General features: G+C 44.3%; 1 long non-coding RNA gene across 1 annotated transcript in view; it reads left to right on the top strand.

Moving 5' to 3' along the window:
* Positions 1-17400, top strand: part of LOC135013756 (uncharacterized) — a 60351-nt gene extending 42951 nt beyond the window's left edge. Inside the window, exons 2-3 of the long non-coding RNA XR_010212414.1 lie at positions 16048-16258; positions 16650-17400. This is a non-coding gene — a long non-coding RNA (uncharacterized LOC135013756). The remainder of the gene's footprint in view (positions 1-16047; positions 16259-16649) is intronic.
* Positions 17401-19229: the final 1829 nt, after the last annotated feature.

Here is a 19229-nt window from a genome sequence, read left to right as displayed (position 1 = left end):
CTCATGTAATTTACTTGTTGAAATGTAGTTGTGGCAAAAGATATGTGGATAAAACGAAAAGCGTACTGAAGTTGCAAATTTTAGAGCATATAAGAAATATAAAGAGTAATATTGAAAATCATAGTGTCGCTCGACATTTTAAACAATGCCATTCAGGGAATCCTTCATCACTAAATTTATAGGGCTTGAACATATACCTATAAATAAATGGGGCAGTGATAGACTTAATTATTTCAGTAAAACAGAAACTTTTTGGATTGTTACTCTAAATACAGTGTACCTATGAGAGTTAAATGAGGGTTATGAACTAACTCCCTTCATATTGTGAGAATGTTTTCCTTTTTCGATCTTATTTCCCTCCTGTGTATCTTCTTTGTATCCTATTTTATATGGTGTTTGGTTTATCTTGCCATCAAGATTGTTTAAACTAGATTTGCTTCCTTTATAACAATGTATTTTGATATCAGTATCTTTATGCTAAGTTCGATGCTGGTAAAATAGCATTTGTATATATATATATATATATATACATATGTTTAAAATATGTATTTATTTTATTATGGGGACATATACTGTATAAGTGCATTAGCTTTTAATTATGATGGTTTAATCATGTCTTGATAACAATTTGTTGTGTTTCTAAAATTGAGAAACCCGATTGCTCAATGCAGGGCTTGCTATGTATTTGGGTCTGTGTGTGGTAGATGGAAGATGCGGTGGAGCATGTGCCTTCAGGTTATGTTTTAAGCTGTTATACAAGCGGTGGTTTCACCACCACCTTTGGTTCGAATTTGAGCTGATATTCTTCATGTGATTTTGTAATAAACTGTTATACATTTAATGCACTATTGGCGCCGTCTTTCCTATAATTTCTAGACATTCATTTCCCATTTGGAGTCGGGTATAAGGGGAGACAACAGCTGATAAATACAGCGTGCTGACTGACTGTGATTACCCACAGAGTCGTGGATGTCAGCAAATAAATTACTCATTCCTGATAACAGTGAGTATTGGCATACTTCAGCTGGGGAGACACTCCTCCATGCTCCTGATAGGTGTTTCGGTGCTGTTGCACCTTTCTCAGTGCATCAGCATGGAAATGGCTGTCAGTGCCTTTAGCACTGAAACCGCTGTCAGGGATATGGAGGAGTGTCTCCTCACTATTAACAGGAATGGGTAATGTATTTGCTGAATTAAGCATTATTGGAAGCACTATTTAAAGTACTTTGTTATGGTGGATTAAATAATCCATTGATTCTGGAATACATTTTGGTTGTGCTGGACTCTCTTTTTCCTACATGCTTTATTGCTAGTAAGGATGAATTCAGTTATGTGAATAATTACTGGACCTAGCACCCACAATTTCATTAAGTGTTGTCTGTGATTCATGAAATGTGTGTGTGTGTGTGTGTGTGTGTGTGTGTGTATATGTATATATACACTGCTCAAAAAAATAAAGGGAAAACTTAAACAACACAATGTAACTCCAAGTCGATCACACTTCTGTGAAATTAAACTGTCCACTTAGGAAGAAACACTGATTGACAATCAATTTCACATGCTGTGGTGCAAATGGAATAGACAACAGGTGGAAATTATAGGCAATTAGCAAGACAGCCCCAATAAAGGAGTTGTTCTGCAGGTGGTGACCACAGACCACTTCTCAGGTCCTATGCTTTCTGGCTGATGTTTTGGTCACTTTTGAAAGCTGGCAGTGCTTTCACTCTAGTGGTAGCATGAGACGGAGTCTACAATCCACACAAGTGGCTCAGATAGTGCAGCTCATCCAGGATGGCACATCAATGCGAGCTGTGGCAAGAAGGTTTGCTGTGTCTGTCAGCGTAGTGTCCAGAGCAAGGAGGTACTACCAGGAGACAGGCCAGTACATCAGGAGATGTGGAGGAGGCTGTAGGAGGGCAACAACCCAGCAGCAGGACCGCTACCTCCGCCTTTGTGCAAGGAGGAACAGGAGGAGCACTGCCAGACCCCTGCAAAATGTCCTCCAGCAAGCCACAAATGTGCATGTGTCTACTCAAACGATCAGAAACAGATTCCATGAGGGTGGTATGAGGGCCCAACGTCCACAGGTGGGGGTTGTGCTTACAGCCCAACACCGTGCAGGACGTTTGGCATTTGCCAGTGAACACCAAGATTGGTAAATTCGCCACAGGTGCCCTGTGGTCTTCACAAATGAAAGCAGGTCCTCACTGAGCACATGTGACAGACATGACAGAGTCTGAAGACACCAAGGAGAACGTTCTGCTGCCTGCAACATCCTCCGACATGGCCGGTTTGGCAGTGGGTCAGTAATGGTGTGGGGTGGAAGTTCTTTGGGGGCCGCACAGCCCTCCATGTGCTCGCCAGAGGTAGCCTGACTGCCATTAGGTACTGAGATGAGATCCTCAGATCCCTTGTGAGACCATATGCTGGTGCAGTTGGCCCTGGGTTCCTCCTATTGCAAGACAATGCTAGACCTAATGAGGCTGGAGTGTGTCAGCAGTTCCTGCAAGACGAAGGCATTGATGCTATGGACTGGCCCGCCCGTTCCCCAGACCTGAATCCAATTGAGCACATCTGGGACATCATGTCTCGCTCCATCCACCAATGCCACGTTGCATGACAGACTGTCCAGGAGTTGGCAGATGCTTTAGGCCAGGTCTGGGAGGAGATCCCTCAGGAGACCATCCACCACCTCATCAGGAGCATGCCCAGGTGTTGTAGGAAGGTCATACAGGCATGTGGAGGCCACACACACTACTGAGCCTCATTTTAACTTGTTTTAAGGACATTACATCTGTGACAGAATATACTGTCCAAGGTCCATTCTGACTATGTTGTAGTAGCTATTGTTCTTAAACAGGGCCAGGTGGGATGTGTTATGCTGGACCAGTCACTAGACACTAATAGCAGGAAGCTGGGAGCAGTTGGAGCCCTCTGAGGTCACATATGACTATAAAAGGACAAAACAGGGAGTGACTGGCTATCTTCCCCCATCACCAAGGGATTAATTGCATCAAGATCCCATTGTTCTCCCCTAGGACTGAGTCAGACACTGGGGCATGAGAACAGCAGGGGGGATCTCTGCATGACTCATCTCTTTTACAGACCCTCATTGATCTCTTCCAATCAGGAGGGACTTTTGGTGTGGGAAATTGTAATGTTGTTTAAAAAGGGAAGGCAAGAGATCACCAGGGTGTGTGTGAGTTTGGCTTCTAAAAGCTACTAGTCCTGGAGTCTCAGCTCCTGCTAGTGTGCTGAGGATTTTGCCTGGAAGCATTGTGGCTACTGGATTACCCACTTTTCCCTGGATTTGCAGACTTGTTGGATCTGCTGTATGAACACTGCTTGAAACCCCTGTGATCCTACACAATTATACTACATCCAGACAAGAGCATGTGGGAAAGTGCTGGGAAGTCTGACGGTAAACTGCTGTTTATTGGGACCTGTTGTTCTGGGGTTAATTTCAAATGTGTTCATCTTATAGTTGATTTAGACAGCTTGTACTGAGTAAATCCCTAATACATATATTGTTATATCTTTATCTGTCTCCTGTCTGCGTGTCCTGACCCAGAAGTTCTGGTGTACCCTCTGAGTTTATGCTCTAATACTCCTGGTCTTCACACTTGGTGGCAGACAGTGGGGTTACACAGTCCCATCCAGTGGGAAGAGCATAAGGTGCTGTATAGAGATACACTAAGCTCTACAGGAACAGGTTTCAGTAAAAAGTAGCCAAAAAACATCAGTCCCGTTAGATAACCCAAGAGACATCTCAGGAAGAATGGCGAGTGAAGCTGCAATAGGTGATTTAAGGGAAGCAGAGAAATATTACAGGAGGACTAGGAAACAGCAGTTGTTTGAGTTATGCAAGCTAAAGAAGATCTTCTGTTATGGAACTGAACAAAAGGATGTGTTAATCAATCTACTATTGGAGTTTAACAGAGCTCACCCAGGGGAGATTGCTCTAAGTAATGAGGAGGAAGAGCAAATCCCAGCAGTGGGGACAAGAATGGGGAGAATGCAGAGACCAGAGGCAACTCCTGAAAAATTGGAGCGGAGGATGAAAGCCCTAGGGGACAGAGCTACCTCTAGGGAAAGGGCAGGAGTAATACAAACTGTGTTGGGGGTAAATATCTACCAGGAGGGACCAGCTAGACAGGCTGTGCAAGAAGAAGAAAGTAGAAAGCCATGTCTAAGATATAGAGATGTGCCCAGATTTAAGGAAGAAGAGACGGACATTGATACTCATCTGCAGGTTTTTGAGAAACTGATGACCATGAACCAGATTGATGAGGAGGAGTGGGCTTGTTAGATGGGACCCAGTTTAACAGGCAAAGCTCAGTAAGCCTATCAATCTCTAGCAAATGAGGATGTGGGAAACTACCAACTGGTGAAGAAAGCCCTGCTGGCAAAATTCCAAGTCACCCCCGAATCCTGTCAGACAAAGGCCCTCATTCCGGGTTGTTCGCTCGCAAGCTGCTTTTAGCAGCTTTGCACACGTTAAGCCGTCGCCTACTGGGAGTGAATCAGCTTATCAAAATTGCGAACGAAAGATTCGCAATATTGCGAAAAGACTTCTTTGTGCAGTTTCTGAGTAGCTCGAAACTTACTCTGCCAGTGCGATCAGTTCAGTGCTTGTCGTTCCTGGTTTGACGTCACAAACACACCCAGCGTTCGCCCAGACACTCCTCTGTTTCTCCAGCCACTCCCGCGGTTTTCCCAGAAACGGTAGCGTTTTTTTACACACTCCCATAAAACGGCCTGTTTCCGCCCAGAAACACCCACTTCCTGTCAATCACATTACGATCACCAGAACGAAGAAAAAACCTTGTAATGCCGTGAGTAAAATACCTAACTGCATAGCAAATTTACTTGGCGCAGTCGCACTGTGGACATTGCGCATGCGCATTAGCGACTAATCGCTCCATTGAGAGAAAAAATTAATGAGTGAACAACTCGGAATGACCCCCAAAATTCTGGACTCTAAATCGTGGGGAGTATGACTCCCATGCTGAATTTGCCAGACAACTGTAGAGCGCATGCCAGCATTGGTGGGATGGACAACATGTGTGTTCCCCAGACCAAATCCTGAATGAATGGTGCTGGAACAATGATTAAATAAAATGGCACCAGAGGTTCGAGAGTGGGTGGCTGACGTAAACCTCCAAACCCAGAGTCAGCAGCCCGAATCGCAGATGAGTATCTTGCTAACCGGGTCAGATGGAAGGCACCCAGTGTACAACAACAAGGAACACAGAGAATGGGAATGAGAGAGACCAAGAAAACCAGACCATTATCTGCCCCAGCTTACCAGAGGGATACCGCACCTCGACACTCACTAGTGCAACAGTCCTATCCCCGCAGATGTTACCGATGTGATCAGCCAGGGCACATGCAGAAGGATTGCACCCGGTCTCGTGGACCTAATGTGGGAGCTCATCCTGCCCCAGTTAATGTGGTCAACCAACCAGTGGGGGGATTTGAACTGGAATATCCCCATCCTGATGCACCAGAGGTGATGGATGGTGAGTATGTGGTGGACCTGGCAGTGGGGGAGGGACACCAAACTCACAGTAACATGAAAGGTAATTTGCAGTCTGTCTGGGTGGATGACCAGAAGGTCCAGAGGTTGAGAGATTCAGGAGCCTACCTTACCCTCAAAGAACCTGACCTGGTGTCGGTAGACAAGATCCTGGAGGACCAAAGGGCTAGAATCGCCATGGCAGGGAATCAAGTTCGGGATATCCCAGTAGCCCGAGTGCATCTGGACTTTGGGGCAGACCATGGCCCTGTGGATGTAGGAGTTCTTAGCGGCCTGCAAGCAAAAGTCATTCTGGGGAATGACCTAGGACAGGGACTGGTCACACATTTTGGTGACCAGGAACCAAGCCTGGAGAATGACCCCCTCAACAGAGACAAACTCTGCATCTTCATCCACCCTGGTGCACACTCTCACTCAGATCCAACATACTACTGCTTCTGAACCCAATCCACAGGTGGTGAGTATGCCCATTGCTGAGAATGATATGTTTATAAATAGGAGTACTGCAGTTGACCTGGGGTAGGTAGACAGAAGTGAATTCAGAAAGCTACAGAAAACTGATTCCACCTTAGCCAAACTTCGAAGTGTAGCAGATAGTGGGTTTTCTGACTCTGAAGGGTATAAGGTAGGATGGGTGAACTGGCTGTTGTATAGAATTTCTCCTCATATTGATGATCTGGACCATGGCAGTGCCTTAAAGCAATTGGTGGTTCCCCAAAGATATCGACAGCAGCTGTTGACCTTAGCCCATGACATACCAAAAAATCACTTATGTGAGAGAGCGCATGAAGACTTTAAACATTTTTATTTCATATAAAAAAACTATAAAATTCTATTATAGCATCAACATATGCATATTATCGCTAAAGAGCTTTTGAAACAATGTAGTTAATATTGTTACACACAAAGAACTGTCATTAAATAGAAACACAAGTCAGTCCATGTTTATCACCAGCTGCCACTTATTTGCAGATTTGACTTCAAGATTTTTATTTCCACTTTGTGGCTAGAATACAACTTAATGTCCCGCATCAATAGATTCTTAATTCTTTGTCCACAAAGTTGGTATATAGGTACCGCTTGAACTTCATATATTGTGACTATTGTTCAAATCAAAATGCTGCAGCAAAGTTCCCCCTTGCTCCAATATTTTATTCAGACTGTGGAGCTTTAAATAGATATGTATATGAACAGACTTAATTTAACATACAGAGAAAACACCTCTTGTCCAATAGCACACAGTTGGTAACGTGTCTAGCAACAGAGGAATGATTGTTACGAACTACCAATAAATTCCCCCGGGTTCTAATCCCACTCCAGCAGGGGAAATCCAGCGGCACTCCGCCGTAGCTGGGTGCCGCAGTACTAGGGAGGCCAATCCCGGGGCTTTTTTTCAATCCCGGGATTGAAAAATGCTCAATCCCGGGATTCCCGGGATCCCGGGATTGCAGTAGGGATCAGTGTAGGGAGCAGAGAGAGTATATGTGGAGGGCAGCGAGGGGTGGAAGGCAGCAAGGGAGGGAGGGTGGATGTAGGGAGCAAGGCAGGGTGGGTGTAGGGAGAATGTAAGGAGTAGGAAGGGAGGGTGGGTGTAGGGAGCAGCGGGACAGTGGGTGTGTAGGGAGCATGTGAGGATCAGGAAAGGAAGGTGGGTGTAGCGAGCAGGGAGGATGTCAGGAGTAGAGAGAGAGAGGGAGGATGTCTGGAGTGGTGAGGGAGTGTGGCTGTAGGTAGCGATAGTACTTACTAATTGGGAGGGCCGCGGGCAGCAGCCATGGACACACACACACACACTAACCACGCTGGCCGCATTTCAAATGTAGCGCTGGCCGCCAGCCAGTCAGAACTTGCAGTCCGGGAGCCAATCAGGAGCTGCGGCCGCTGCCGCGTCCCCGATTGGCTGCTGGTCTGCCAGCTTTGATTGGCTGGCAGCCGGCGCTACAATTGATATGCAGCTAGCGCGGTCAGTGTGTGTGTGTGTGGAACTACCTTGCTGACAGCCGGGTAGCGCAGAGCTATAGTGCTCAGCGCTTTCCGGTAAAAACTGCACATGCACACTCTAATCCCGTGAATCCCAGGATTGGAAGCTCCAATCCCGGGATTCAAATCCCGGCATTTTTGGGCCCAAATCCCAGGATCTCGCCGATCCCGGGATTGGCCTCCCTACGCAGTACATCATCACACCATGTATTGGATCCACAGGCTCCGGCAGCGGGAAGCCAGACGGCTTTTAACAGAGAAGACTTCTGAGGCATACCGCCGCTGCTGGGCATCTCATTGACGGACGTGTCACGCTCTGTGAGCTCAGCGGCAGCAGGGAAGACACAGTGGTTATTGGCCACGGCTGTCCCCTGAGGGAAGATAACAACATCCGGGCTGCGGTGAGGTGAGACATAGGAGCAGATGTATTAAGCCAGGTGAAGTGATAAAGTGGAAGGTGATAACGCACCAGCCAGTGAGCTCCTAACTGTCATTTTTCAAACCCAGCCTGTAACATGGAAGTTAGGAGCTGATTGGCTAGTGCGTTATCACCTTCCACTTTATCACTTCACCAGGCTTAATACATCTGCCGCATAGTTCTCTAAACTAATAATCATTCCTCTGTTGCTAGGCACGTTACCATCTGTGTGCCAGTGGACAAGAGGTGTTTTCTCTGTATGTTAAATTAAATCTGTTCATATACAAATCTATTTAAAGCTCCACAGTCTGAATGAAATATTGGAGCAAGGGGGAACTTTGCTGCAGCATTTTGATTTGAACAATAGTGACAATTTATAAACTTCAAGCGGTACTTATATACCAACTTTGTGGACAAAGAATTTAGAATCTATTGATGCGGGACATTAAGTTGTATTCTAGCCACAAAGTGGAAATAAAAATCTTGAAGTCAAATCTGCAAATAAGTGGCAGCTGGTGATAAACATGGACTGACTTGTGTTTCTATTTAATGACAGTTCTATGGTGGTCATTCGAGTTGTTCAATCGTTGCCTATTTTCGCAATATTGAGATTAGTCGCTTACTGCACATGCGCAAGGATCGCAGAGCCAAGCGGTTAGTTATTTTACACAAAAGTTAGGTATTTTACTCACGGCATAACGAGGATTTTTCATCGTTCTGGTGATTGCAGTGTGATTGACAGGAAGTGGGTGTTTCTGGGCAGAAACTGCCCGTTTTATGGGCGTGTACGAAAAAACACTGGCATTTATGGGAAAAACGTGGGAGTGGGTGAAGAAACGGTGGTGTTTCTGGCCGAACGCTTGGTGTGTTTGTGATGTCAAACCAGGAACAAAACTGACTGAACTGATTGCAATGGCTGAGTAAGTCTGGAGCTACTCAGAAACTGCTAAGAAATTTATATTCGCAATTCTGCGAATCTTTCGTTCGCAATTCTGCTAACCTAAGATACACTCCCAGAGGGCGGCGGCTTAGCGTGTGCAATGCTGCTAAAAGCAGCTAGCGAGCGAACAACTCGGAATGAGGGCCTTTGTGTGTAGCAATATTAACTACATTGTTTCAAAAGCTCTTTAGCGATAATATGCATATGTTGATGCTATAATAGAATTTTATAGTTTTTTTATATGAAATAAAAATGTTTAAAGCCTTCATGCGCTCTCTCACATAAGTGATTTTTTGGTTTAGAATTTGGTAACACTTCAAAATACTGAGTGGGAGCTGCATTTAGATTTTAAGTTGTGGTCATCAGCAAATTGTATTGGATATTGTATGTAAACTAAATAATTTTTTATTAGAATAGAATATATTTGCGCCTGAATTTATATTCACGCACAGACGAAGGTGGACCTGTAAATAAGTTTGGTCCTATGCACCTGTGTATTTGTATAATTGTATTGTTGCCATGACATACCAGCAGCTGGACACTTTGGGGTCAGGAAAACGCTTGCTCGAGTTTTGAGAAGTTTTTTTTGGCCCAAGGTATCCCATGATGTAAAGCATTATCGATCCTCCTGTGACAGCTGTCAGAGGTTAGGAGGTGTACCACAAAGAGCCCTCTACATCCTTTACCTATAATTGGGGAACCCTTTCAGCAGGTAGCCGTAGATATAGTAGGGCCTCTTAAGATTCCTAGTCATTCAGGAAAAAGATATAGTCTGACCCTCATAGACTTTGCAACTCGATATCCCGAGGCTGTAGCACTCCTCTCTGTAGATGCAGAGCATATAGCTCAGGCCCTGAGTGACATATTTAGTAGACTGGGCTATCCCCAAGAGATTGTAATGGATCAGGGGGCCCAATTTCAGGGGGAATTGTTACAGACATTATGGGAAAAATGGGGAATATGTCCCTTAAAGACCACCTCCTATCACCCACAGACTAATGTATTATGTGAGAGATTTAATAGAACCCTCAAACACCTGTTGCAGGCTTATGTGCAATCAGAGGGGAGGGACTGGGAAAAGGCACTGCAGCAGCTCCTGTTTGCATATATGGAAGTGCCACAAGACTCTACTTGGTTTTCCCCCTTACAATTGTTGTAAGGCCGTAGGGTCAGAGGACCACTGGATCTAGTCCATGAAAGCTGGGAAGGAAGCTTTATTGATCATGGTCAACCCATCCTGCAGTATGTGGCACAGATGCGGGAAAGGATGGTGAGGTTAATGGCCTTAACACAAACAAATCTCCAAGGGGCACAGGCCCACCAATCTGAATGGTATAATCAGAATGCCAGACTCAGGGAATTACACAAGGGACAGAAAGTAATGGTGCTTATTCCTGTACGTAAGAATAAATTACAGGCTACCTGGGATGACCCTTATACTGTGGTAAAACAGTCAGGCCCAGTGAATTACATTGTTGCCCTGGATAAGGCTAGCCGATGTCAGGTCCGGGTGTTTTTGTGAATCCGTTAACCCGGGACCAACCACAGGTGTAGGTGCTGGGGTATGAAGAAAGCAGGGAGGACGAAGAAAGTTCTGTTTCATATATTTATTGAAATTAACAATTCCAGTAAATAGTTAAATGACAAGTTGTTAATCATCATATTATACTGAAGTATTGCAGGAATGGCAGAAATAATATGCAAGAGAAAACTCAAAAATAAATAAAAGAAATGTTCATGGAAACATATGCAAACACAAGCTGATGAATAAATGTTGAATTGTCCAAATATAAACAAGCTTTGATGCTGAACTGCAGAATGTGTTTAACTGGTTAATTCAGACATGAAGAAATAACTGTAAGGATTTGCAATGGAGTTTTGAGAGTTAACTGAGAGACTGTGAAAAATTATCCTTGTTATGACAACATAGCAAATATAAAGTACTGAATTGGGTTACTTGCGGGTTCCGGAGATCACTGTGAAACTGTAGTAGATGACAAGGTGATAAATGGGTTAAATGCAGAGTTGAACAAACGAACAGCTGAGGGAAATGGAATCCTCCAAACTTTGTATGGTAGGCAGACAAGGTAACCTCATGCAAGACTCTGGGAATCCAACTATTTCCAGTAGGTGTGCAATTAACTGACTGCACAGCGGAGAGCCGGTGGATCTTTAGCAGTGAAGGCTGCAGACGGGCCTCTGGGAACGGAGGCGATATCTGGACCACGGGAATCACACAGGAATGCACGGAGAAAGCTCAGAGCTAGAGCACAGCGTTGATACAACAAAGCACTGGCCCAGAGTAACATGATCCCAGCCTACTTAAAGGCAGCACACGCACGGGATTGGCCCACACCTGCCCACAGGTGTTTTCACATGTGCTCTGTACTATCTATTTGGTCTCCAACATGGCCACCTCCTATACAGCAGACATACCGCAGTGCCTTAGGCCATTTGGTCCCCGCACTCCCAGCTCCCAGACTCTGCGCCACCTGTGCCACTGATCACACCGCGTCCCCACATGGGCGCACAGCACCGCGAGCAACCGCACTGGCAACAGATGAACCCCAGAACCCGCAGAGGTGAGAGACCGGTTGGTGACAGCCGACAAGTCAGAAATGTCCACATTTATCGTCTCAAAGCTTATGTGGAAATAAATGTAGCAGCAATGGTAGTATGTTGTCCCCACATGGAGGCTCCTGAGTTAGACCACTTACCTGATTTATTAGAGGAATGCAAGAAGGGCAAAGGATTGGAGGCAGTCCAATATGGGAAAAAACTTAGTGTTGCCCAGCGTCAGGACATGGACGAGGTGTTAATGGCCCAGGCTTTGCAATTTACATGTATTCCAGGGACCACCACCCTCACTCAGCATGTGGTAGATACAAGGGAGGTCAAGCCCATCCGGCAAAAACCATACAGAGTCATACCTGAGGTAGCAGGCCGCCTCAAAAGGGAGATTGATGAGATGCTGGCGTTTGGGGTTATTGTAAAGTCCAATAGTCCATGGGCAGCCGGGGTAGTCTTAGTTCCCAAGAAGGATGGGACTACCAGATTCTGTGTGGATTACCGACGTTTGAATGAGGTGACTGTCACAGATGCATATCCCATGCCCCGGGTGGAAGAGTTGTTGGAGAGATAGGGGGAGCAACCTATGTAACCACTCTAGATCTTAGTAAAGGATACTGACAGGTCCCCTTAAGTTCTGAGGCCCAAGAAAAATCTGCGTTTACCACTCCATTTGAGCTTTATCATTTTTTGTCTATTCCCTTTGGCATGAAGAATGCCCTGGCCACTTTTCAAAGAGCTGTAGATGTAATGTTGGAAGGGTGTCAGGATTTTGCACAAGCATAACTAGATGACATAGCTATATTTAGTTCTTGCTGGGAAGACCATCTATCACATGTGGCCGAGGTCCTCAGACATTTTCAGCAGGGTGGGTTAACCATCCATCCTGATAAATGCCAAATAGGAATGGCTGAGGTGCAAATATCTGGGTCACCGAGTGGGAGGTGGTAAGATTAGACCAGAGCCAGCTAAAGTGGAAGCCATTCTAAACTGGCCAAGACCTTCCAATCAGAAACAAGTAAGAGCATTTTTAGGACTAGCTGGCTACTATAGGAGGTTTGTTTCCCAATACAGCACATTGGCCAAACCTTTGACTGACCTGACCAAAAAGAAATGTTCTAGACAGGTTGCATGGTCCCCTGAATGTGAGAGTGCATTTGTGGCCCTGAAAGAAGCCCTCTCCAGAAGTTCATTGTTCAAACTGACACCTCTGGTTGTGATTTGGGAGCAGTGTTATGCCAAGTGGGGGAGGATGGCCATGACCACCCTGTGGTATATTTGTCCCGTAAACTGGTGGATCGGGAAGTGGCTTATGCTACCATTGAGAAAGAATGCCTGGCCATTGTGTGGGCCTTGAAAAAGTTACAACCGTACATTTATGGATGAGAACTTATGGTGGTGACTGACCACAATCAACTTCATTGGTTACAAAAGACAGCTGGGGACAATGGGCGATTACTATGATGGAGTCTTGCCTTGCAAAGTTTTAACTTCTCCATCTCTCACAAAAACAGCCGTAAGCATACCAACGCTGATGGATTATCTAGGAGAGAAGAAGGAAACAGCATTCCACCTGGTAAAGGTCACATGGCTGATCCAGGAAAAGGATCCATCCCTGCACCCTTGATTTAAGAAGAGGGAGGTATTGTGACAGAATATACTGTCCAAGGTCCATTCTGACTATGTTGTAGTAGCTATTGTTCTTAAAAAGGGCCAGGTGTGATGTGATATGCTGGACCAGTCACTAGACACTAATTGCAGGAAGCTGGGAGCAGTTGGAGCCCTCTGAGGTCACATATGACTATAAAAGGATAAAACAGGGAGTGACTGGCTATCTTCCCCCATCACCAAGGGATTAATTGCATCAAGATCCCATTGTTCTCCCCTAGGACTGAGTCAGACACTGGGGCATGAGAACAGCAGCGGGATCTCTGCATGACTCATCTCTTTTACAGACCCTCGTTGATCTCTTCCAATCAGGAGGGACTTTGGTGGTGGAAATTGGAATGTTGTTTAAAAAGGGAAGGCAAGAGATCTCCAGTGTGAGTTTGGCTTCAAAAAGCTACTAGTCCTGGAGTCTCAGCTCCTGCTAGTGTGCTGAGGATTTTGCCTGGAAGCATTGTGGCTACTGGATTACCCACTTTTCCCTGGATTTACATGTATAAATCATTACTAAAAGTCTTGAGGAAGGGGTTTTCCCTGAAACGTTATATTTAAATATACCTTTTTTTCTGGATTCAGCCTCTGGAGTGCCTTATTGTCCACGTTTGGAGGTGTATGTATCTTTTTGGATTATGACAACGGGGCAAGCTGCAGTAAGTTGAATTGAGTGCTGGCTGAGTTGTATTCATGTACATTAAGGTTGCATCAGCATGCAGTCCAGGTTGCATTGCAACTACAGCGTTTTTCTAAAACATTAAATATTGGACTTACCAAAATTTGTGCCTGTTTATTTGTCTCAGTCAGCCAGGTTGTGCTGTTTGATTTTTTCACTGGTGTGGAACTTGTGTGCATTACAATTAGTATGGATCCAGCTAGTGGCACATCAGCTTCGCAAGATGCAGCAATATGCCATAGTTTAATTGTACCTTCTGGTGAGACCTTTTGCTTTACTCCAGAGCAAATAGAGGGGATTCTTCTTAAAGAGAAAGTACCAGGCTATGATGCTAAGCACACTATGGAAGATGTATACATTCAGTTGTTCAAGCTTAAACATCGTGAGACGAATTATTTACTTCATGCTTCCTCTCTCAACGAATATTATAAAGACAAGAAAATTCCACGGGGGTTTCGATGTAGGAAAATCCCTACCATCGGTAGGAATAATCCCGAGTTTATTATAAAATGGATTGGCATCCTGAATAGGTGTGTGTTAGATCTCATGATTGTAGTGATTGACAAGGCACGCCGTGAACTAGATTCAACTCGGGCTAAAATGAAATACCTGGAGAAGGAATCAAAGAAGTTATTGAATGATCCCATCAATTCCAGTTGGGTCACTAAACTTGAACAACAATATAGGAAAGATCTACTCAAGTTCAAAAGGAATAAACGGTCCACGGTTGATAACGATTATGATGAGAACAGGGTGTATCGCTGGCTGTCTGGCAATGAGGAGGAACCTCACAATAAAGTACGCAATCAAAAGAGACAACAGTGGCAGAAAAAAATGCTCTGCTCAGGGCACACCAAACAGTAATAGTGACTTTTTGATTTCAGATTCTGATGATTGTAATCCAAGTACGAATGTCTCTTTAGGCCACAATTTCCAGCAATTAAGTCACCCAAGTGATCTTCCATCCGCCGCAGAGACCAAAACAAGAGGCGTCAAAAGTGCAGACAAAAAGAAGACACGCTAATATTCAATTTATCTGACAGGACATTATCAGAGGATGAACTGAAGGCATTGCAGAAGGGATTATCCTTTGTGCCAACAAACATGCATGATGGATTTGAATGGCACTGGGATCATCATAAACTGGCATGTAAATTACATTTAAAGGAACATTACCAGTCTCGTCCAGTCACGGCTGTGACTACGCATATGGATCCTTTTCTGCATTCACACCCCAGCTCTAAATTTGATCCTACTTCATCCAATCTGTCTCTCAAAACTTTCAACAGACTTTTAGATGAATCTGTCTGCAAATTTGCTGCAGCGGCCGGCCGTATTCGTAAAAATGTATCCTATAGTAAGACCGTTGCTCTAAGAAATTTAGCCAGCTGTGAGGATATAGTCATTAGGCCCGCCGACAAGGTGAAGCTGTGGTCGTCCAAAACATTGCCGACTACCGGGATAAAATTGTACGCCAATTTTCTGAAACAAATGTGTATAAAAAATTGCCCAGTGATCCTACTAAGGAATATCAACGCGAAGATAGACCCATTCTTGATACTGCGGTCCAAGAGGGTCTGTTTACACCAGCACTACAGAAGATTTTGTACAAGGAACATCCTTTAACTCCTATGCTTAAACCATTGGCAAAACTCCACAATGACAGTGTATCCCCTCCCGGTAGGTCTATCATATTGGCCAGGAATTCACTTCTACAATCAATAGCTCAGCTGCTGGACTTCATTTTACAACCACTACTTTTGTGCAAGCAGTCATTTCTTGTGGGCTTTATTACGTTGGACAAACCTCTAGGCGTTTAGGGACCGGATGGCACTGCATCGCTCTGCCATCAGTCTAGCCGGTTGGAATTTGGACCAGCCCGTGGCATGCCACTTTAAAGCAAAGGGTCATACTCTTTCCATGTTAAGGTACTTTATGATTGACCACATCCCTTTATCATTAAGGGGCAGTGATTGTCAGAAAGCCCTTCTTTGAGCTGAATCAAGATGGATTTTTTGACTAAATATTATGTCCCCTATGGGGCTTAACGATAAAATTAACAGGAATAGTTTAATGTAGGGATTCCCTATGGGGTGTGAAGCAGTGACCCTTTTGCTATATAGTAGGCTTGAGTTGAGGTGGCAATTTTTTTGATCATTGTTGTATTGATTTATATCTTTTAGTAATGATTTATACATGTATGTGATGCACACTGGTTACCTGTTATTTAAAAAAAAATTTTTTTGTTTTTCTATAATTGTGTTTAGAGCCATGCTGCTGTGGCAACCTTGCCCTCTAGCAGCACTCCTGAGCCAGGACTGCACGATGAGCCTCCCGGCATGGAACGCAAGCTGCCTAGGTTGCTATGTCAACCAGGTCAAGCTACGACCTTGAAGTGTGGCACGGCGGCGGCCGGAGACGGGAGTGGCGGCGAGAGATGGGAAGGATGATGCTGCTGGCTCTGGGGTACATTAGAGGGTAAGTTTGTCTATTTCACTTGTCAGGTATGTCTTGAGGAAGGGGTTTTCCCTAAAATGTTACATTTAAATATACATATATATATATATATATATATATATAGTGAATCAAAAGTTGCAGTACACCCTTTTGTTTCAAAAACTGTGCAGGAAATGGGAAAACTCAATACTCCAGTAAGGTATGGGTGAAGTTGGCTATTTTTTAAGGCATGTTCCACACATGGGTGTCATCTTTAAACCGGACATCATGAATCTAAGTCAGTTTTTTTCAAATGGAAAGGGGGACGTCTAACATATTATACAACATCAGAATTTGCTGTAAAGTTTATTGCTGCAAACATATTTAAAATAGCACTTATGTTTCAAAAGTTAAAACACTTTCTTTGTTTCAGGTAACTGAAGATGGCTTTGGAAAAAAAGGAGAGAACTGAGGTCATTTTGATGTCTGGAGAACAAAGTTTCCATGTCATACCTGCAGATATTAACAACCGGGACCCATAAAGACCTCCTACTTTAACAACCGGCACCCAGAAAGGCCTACATTGTGGTGTGTGATATGGGATACCCCTGTAATTGGATCCCTTTTCATTAAGCAAAACCTAAATACACAAAGCTACCTTAAAATGCTGCAAGAAGTGATGTTCCCCTCAATTCTGAATAAAGATGGCAGCTTCTCCGGTTTCTTTCAACAGAATGGGGCTCCACCACACTACAGAGCAATTGTTCGTTAGTGGTCAGATGGTCAATTTACTGGTCATTGTATTGGCCAATATGGTTCTGTGGAATGGCCACCCAGATTGCCTGACCTCAGGCTACTTGACTTTTATCTGTGAGGTCATTTAAAACAACTCGTGTATGTGGAGAAAATAAGAAACAGACATCATATCCAGCAATGCATTGAAGAAGCGTGTGCCAACATTTCTTCGGAAATCCTTCTGTGAGTGCATGACAATTGGATCCAGTGCCTTCAAATTTGTTTTGACTAAGAGGGACAACATGTTTAACACCTAAAATGACTGCCCTTTATGGAGAACACTTCAGCCTGTAAATCCCCCCAAAAAGTGCTAATTTTGACCCATAACTGCTATTTCAAATCTGTTTGCATCAATAAAGGTTTCTGCGAATTCTGTTGCTGTTTGAGATGTTACACGACCCCCTTTCCATTTGAAAAAAATTCCGGATGGCCAATTTATAGATGGAGCCCATGTTCGGTACATACATATGTGTGTGCATATACATACAGTATGTGTGTTTTTATATATATATATATATATATATAAACTTCGTGAACAGCGGCACTCAGAAATAAAGGACACAGCACTGTCCTTTATTTCTGAGTGCCGCCGTTCACGAGTTTTATTGGGAGTTGCTTCACTCTCCTATTACGGAAGGCAATGGACAAAGTATCCCAGTTTATGCCGTGAGTGCCGGGCTTCGCGCTGAACATATATATATATATATATATATATATATAGTAGGGGGCTGCGTGATGAACGAAGCAGACAGCGGCACTCAGGGTCTTGTGCAGAAATACAGGTGTATTGAAATCACTCCATGAATTCCAACGTTTCGGGACACGCAGGTCCCGTTGTCAAGGTCACCTTGACAACGGGACCTGCGTGTCCCGAAACGTTGGAATTCATGGAGTGATTTCAATACACCTGTATTTCTGCACAAGACCCTGAGTGCCGCTGTCTGCTTCGTTCATCACGCAGCCCCCTACTATACTCCATTTCTACAGAGGGCACCTGGGCACATTTGCACCATTTAGAGGGAGTGCCGGTCCATCCACATAACTGTATATATATATATATATATATATATATATATATATAGAAATCCAAAGGGGAAATATGAAAGGCACTCGAGAGGACAAAATACTCAGACAGATAAATGGTCCTGTATCAACGTTTCGGAGCTTACGCCCCTTTATCAAGACATACAGTAAGACAACAAACTCACCCACCATAAATAGCAGAAGATCCCGGTCTCACCGTCCCGCCGCGAGCCGCCCAGCCGGAAGTCACCCCGCGTGACGCACTTCCTGCTCGCTGCTGCCCACGGTTGTCAACGCAACCAGGTGGCTTGCGTTCCACAGAGAAGGCGCATACTGAAAGCATCATCCCTGTTGCTCTGCAGGCGGAACAGGAGATCTGGAATACAATAAAAAATAACCTAAATACCATATTAAAAACGTATACAACTAAACACATATGTATACGTGAAGCAGCGCTGAAAACAAGTGAAACAGCATGTTATAGCAAAGACAGAACATACATTACTAGAATACACCACTGCATCAATACATCACTTAAAGAACACAGAGCAGGAGGTCTGATACTAAGCGCTTAGTTAACTAAAAAAGAGAACATCCTATTGGTACTACTGAGACAGATCTAACTTATATCAAACTATTCCAATTGATCTTATCATTCAGACCATGGGGGGGCCATAGTCTTGAGCCGGAAGATCCATCTAGACTCTGCCAATAATAGCAACTTCTAGCGGTCGCCCCCCCTCAGGGACAGTGGAACATGATCGATCATGAAATGTCGCAATGAGGATAACGAATGTCCCTTTTCTTTAAAATGGCGTGCCACAGGTTGGTCCAGATATTTTCCAGACAAATGGATGGCAGAGCGATGTAACGCCATCCTATCTCTAAAAGGCCTAGTTGTCTGACCTACGTAATATAGGCCACAAGGGCAGCAAATCACGTAAACCACAAAATTAGATCTACATGTCAAAACATGACGAATGTCATAAAATTTGTCTAAATGGGGATGTTGAAATCTCTTACAGGCGATCATGTATTTGCACGTAGTACAGTTACTACAGCTGTAGCACCCAGGGGGTTTAACATAAATATTGGATCCAATAGTTTTACCCATCCCCGAAATATCAGATTTGACAAGCCTATCCTTGAGGCTCCGACCTCGTTTGAAAGCAGCCATAGGTCTAATATTACTAAA

This window comes from Pseudophryne corroboree, chromosome 1 (genome assembly GCF_028390025.1).
Source record: "Pseudophryne corroboree isolate aPseCor3 chromosome 1, aPseCor3.hap2, whole genome shotgun sequence".
NCBI classification, from domain to species: domain Eukaryota; kingdom Metazoa; phylum Chordata; class Amphibia; order Anura; family Myobatrachidae; genus Pseudophryne; species Pseudophryne corroboree.
This window is presented reverse-complemented; position numbering and strand designations above follow the sequence as displayed.